The sequence below is a fragment of the Cebus imitator genome, unplaced genomic scaffold, assembly GCF_001604975.1.
Source record: "Cebus imitator isolate Cc_AM_T3 unplaced genomic scaffold, Cebus_imitator-1.0 Scaffold523, whole genome shotgun sequence".
NCBI lineage: Eukaryota > Metazoa > Chordata > Mammalia > Primates > Cebidae > Cebus > Cebus imitator.
In genome coordinates this window covers 1,262,251-1,267,113 of record NW_016107838.1, presented here as the reverse complement: position 1 = coordinate 1,267,113, position 4,863 = coordinate 1,262,251, and the positions used below count along the sequence as shown (strand labels likewise).

Sequence of the window (4,863 nt, the reverse complement as noted above, 5' to 3'; positions counted from 1 at the left end):
ACTGCTGGTCCAGGGCCAACGCTTTGATAACCACTGCCCTGGACAAATCACCAACTCCCTGTACCGACAACTCACCTCTTATTATCATTATTATTCTTTGTAGAGATGGTGTGTACTTATACTGCCCAGGCTAGTATCCAACACCTGACCTCAAGCAATCCTCTGACCTCAGTCTCACAACGTGCTAGGATAACAGGCATGAAGCACCATGTCTGGCCCATCAGAAATTTTACACAAATATTGCATCCATCTCTGTTAAATGTGACTATCATTACATGTTTAATTTCCATTTCTGAGCCTTAGATAACTCCTTGAAGAACTCTAAACTCTCTGAAGAATTCCAGTCACTCCCTGGTATGCTTTATTGCAATGTCCATGGGCACACTTTTCTTCTGTGACTATCTACTCCCATTCTGCTATCTTTCTGAGCACCTATGGTTCCTGTCCTGGGGCTCAGGCCAGGGGGTAAGCACTTGTGCAGAAGCCCCAAGGATGACTCTGAGGAAAAACAGGCACAGAGGTGTCTCTGCTGCCTCCACACAGACACCCTCCTTTCACCCGAGGGCTGAGGATGCTGCTGCTGCCACCTCCCATCCCCATCCCTTGCCATCTTCCTTCCCAGTCCAGGCATGCCTGGGCTGCTCCGAGGATGCCCGTGCTCAGGGCAGCAAGCTCCAGCATGTGGCCTTCATGCCCCGGGCCTGGGCCTGCCCACCTCGTCTCCTCTCATAGCCACTCTGCCCATGTGCACGCTCCATTGTCTCAGTGGACTTCATTTACAAAACACAAGTTCTAAGAAAAAAACAAGAAAGTCAGGAGGCTGTCAGCAGAGCCTGACACCGGGCACCGGCCCTTCTGAGAGAGGTCCCCGTGTCCCTGCCCAGCCCTCAAGCCCATGAAGCTGGCCCTGCCTCCACAACTGAGAACCAGTAAAACTGCTTCTGTTCTTTACCACTGAGGACATAGTGCAGAGAAACTTTGTTTCCTAAACCACAGATGTGAAAGACTTTGCTTTCTAGGAGCCTATTTATAAGAATGAGGCTTCCCACACTTGCCTGGGGAACCGAACCATTTCACCACAAAGAGCGAGGCTGGAATTCTCTCCTCAGTTCTAGGAAAGAGGTTTGGGGACACAGCAGGGGTTCTCAAGTTCCATAATAGACAGCACAGTGAGCCTATTTCTCAGTCAGGCTTGATGGTTCCCCTTTTATAATCTGGCTTTGCTTTCAGCTCATTAAGAAAAAAAAAAATCACTCATTTATATTTTTCCAAATCTTCACATCTCCTAATCCGAGAATTGCTGCATCTCTGCTTTTGGTAAAGAACCCCGTTGGTGCACCAGTGGGTGGTCTTCTTTGCTGAAGCAAGGTAAAAACCCGACCTTTAAGACAAAGGTGCCCCTCCACTGGTACTTGCTAAACAGACTTAATCACCAGGATGAACATGGATGTGAAGGAGTCCCATTGGACTGTGCCAGGAAAAAAGAAGCAGGTGTAACCACAGAAATTTTCATTAGGAAGAGTTCTCCCAGTTGTCCGGGAGCAACCAGGCCCATGTTACCTAAGGCTCGATGGCTTCTTCCCCAGGGACACAGATGTGCAGCATTTCACAGTGACTTTCCTATTTCAGAGCAATTTCACCTCCTTAACAAGGCTTTACAAATGGACTGAGATAGAGAGAGGACAAAAGATATAAAACCAAAATGCTATCAAGTGGGTCCTGGGATTGCAACAGGATTAGAGGAGAAATTCACACTCTTCTATGCGTGAGTTTTTAAATGCGAGTGTATTAGTTTTATAATAATACTGCTAAGCATAGGAGTCATTAAGAACGTATCAATCAAGATTGATGCCACACATGAAAGAGACGGCAACCAGTCTCTTAATTCAAACTCTAAGCCCCAATCAGGCCCTTCTCATAGTACCATGACATTTCCTTAAGAATATTTACTCAACAAACTAAGAGACACGACAACCTAATTCAGTGTGTGAATCTAGATCAAACATGTACCCAGAAAAATCAACCTCCATGAAGCCATCGTTGGAACAACCGGAGCAATGTGAAATATTGACAAGATAATAAATAACACTGAGGAATTATTTTTCTTAACGTGTGTGAATTGTATTGTGTTCAATGTGGGAGTTTTCCCTCATATGTAAGAGACTCATGCTGAGATAATTACAGTAAAGTGTTATGATGTTTGCCTCTTTCTCACTTTAAACAAACTTATCACACAAAGGTTCTCACGTGATTGGATATTTCTCTACTTTGTACACAATTATTCTCACTCTGCACAGAAAGCCTCTTAACTTCTCATCTGGTGGTCTCAAGCACTAAAACCCTGATGTTAACACAATAGTAGCAAAAATGCCTCAAAGACTGCAGTTGAAAGCAGAACATTGGTACCTGACTCTCGTACCCAGTATCAGGAATGTACAACGTCTTATTTCAAAGTATAAAGTAAATTATCTGTAGGCATGAATAATGACCGCACTAAACCATTATGTATTTTGTCAACAGAAACCAGTAGCTGATGGTTATTGTGATTTCTCAAACGTCACCCAGACTTTTCTTCATTTTTTCCAACTGACTTCTCTGAAGTTATTGGTGAGGAACATGCCCTGGGCTTCCTTTCACAATTCATTAATAAAGGTAAAGCACTATTCTAGGAATTAGAGCAGGCCACCTCCCATACCACCTCCCATTCCACACATTGCGCCCATTCCAGGGCCATTCTCTTCTTTAGGAATTTGTGACAACATCTGATCTAATTAACAGAGAGGCTACGCCAGCAGCATCCAATAAGCAGTTCTCACCACCTTTGTTGGGTCAATATTTCCTTTTTCCACCATATTCAGAAAATCTCCCACCATAGTATCATAAACAACTTTTGAGGAACTTTGCAAAATTTTCTCAACTATCAAAGGTCCTTCAGCACCTGGTTCCTTAACAATAGTCACTGGCTGGAATTTTGTGTGTTCTTTTAATAATTTCTCTACCAGTTTTTTGATCTTCATTAGCTGGAGTCAATGAGTCCAAGGCTGGAATGCACAGAAGCAGGGCACAACCCCCTCCCAGAACAATGTCTTCTTCAACAGCTGCTCTTGTAGCATTATGGGTACCTGTAACTGTTTCTTTTCATTCGCTTCAGCATGTGTCCCACCAACCTTCAGCACAGCTATTCCATCTATTCAGTTTTTCATTTTCATATTCACTAGTTGTGACATCTAACTGCTCAATGATTTCTTGAACACGTTTTTCAACTTGAGCCTTGTTACCCCTCTTTTCCTTTTAAGAGCATGGCATCATCTTTGATCACAGTGACCTCTCCAACTTCTCCCAAGTCACGAGGGTGAACATCTTCAAGATTTAGGGTCAACCTCTCTTTTGCAGGCACTGTACCACCGGTAGCAACAGCCACATCTTGAAGCTGGTTCTTTCTATTGTCACCAAACCCTGGAGCCTTGACTGCCACAAGCTGAAGACCAACCTTTAGCCTATTCAAGATGAGTGTGCTTAGAGCTTCTCCATCAATGTCTTCAGTGATTATGACCAAAGGCTTACAGTGAGCATTGGCAATTTCAAGAGTGGGTACAACGGACTGGATACTAGCCATTTTCTTTTCATTCAACAGAACATATGCATCTGGGAATTCACATTTCTGACCTTTTTAATAAGGTATGGAGAAATATATCCTTGGTCACACTTTTATGCCTTCACTAATTTCTAATTCATCAGTGTTTTTCCATTCTTGACTGTGATGACACCCTTTCTTCCAAGCTTTCTTCATTGCATCAGGATGATGTTACCAATTTCTTTGTCTCTGTTCGCAGAAATCATAGCAACCTGCACGACTTCAAGGGCGGTCACAGGTTTAGACTGCTTTTGAAGTTCAGCAATTACAGCATCACCGGCTAACATAGCACTTCTCCAGATTTCCACTGGATTAGCACCTCTGCTAATCTTCTCGGAGTCTTACTTAGAAGTGGAGCCTACCAGTACAGCAGCAGTGGTAGTGCCATCCCCAGACTCTTTATCTGGGTTACTGGCACCATCTGGAACAAGTCTAGCTCCAACGTTTTTATACTTATCCTTTAACCCAATTGACTTTGCAACAGTCACACCATTTTTGTTACTTTGGGACCTCCCCAGCTCTGCTCAGTAATCAGTGTTCTTCCCTTTGGCCCCAGTGTAACGGCTACCGCGCCGGCTAGAAGGTCTAGGCCTTGAAGCATTAAGGCTCAGGCATCTGCACCAAATTTTACATCTTTGGCATCAGCCCGAGGGAGATGAGGAGCCAGGATCCTGGATGCCGGTCTGATCTGGCAAAGACTGTGGGCAACTGAAGCATTTCTGCAGGACACGCGCGTGGCGGGGCAGGTCATCGGCAGCGAGTGAGGGCTGTCTCTTACTTTCTAAATGTGATGTAGCCAATATACAAAAAACCATAAATTATTAATTTAGGCAGAGCGCATAAAGGCTTTATTTCATATTCCATTTCTCTGAATGCTTTCTTTACTAGGAAGAAATAGTTTTAGTGTCAGGAATGAATGAGTGTGTCCCCTCAATTCCAGCCTGCTCAACACACAGGAAATCAAAGTCCTGATAATTGGAGTGACTCCCTGCTGACTGAGCTCCAGCCCTGGATGCAAATTCGTTTAGCAGTTCTGACAGCACCTGACCCAGCCCTTTCTTTGCATACCGCATCAGAACCTTCTTTTTTTCCTTTGGGACTGAGTCTTGCTCTGTCTTAAGTGATTCACCTGTATCAGCCTCCCAAGTACCTGGAATTATAGGTGGAAGCCACCACACCTGGCTAATTTTCACATTTTTAGTAGAGATGGGGGTTGACCATGTTGGTCA

General features: G+C 44.2%; 1 pseudogene; it reads right to left on the bottom strand.

Annotated features, from left to right (window-relative positions):
- Positions 1–2,672: 2,672 nt before the first annotated feature.
- On the bottom strand, positions 2,673–4,351 carry LOC108293109 (annotated as a pseudogene).
- Between the last annotated feature and the right edge of the window lie 512 nt (positions 4,352–4,863).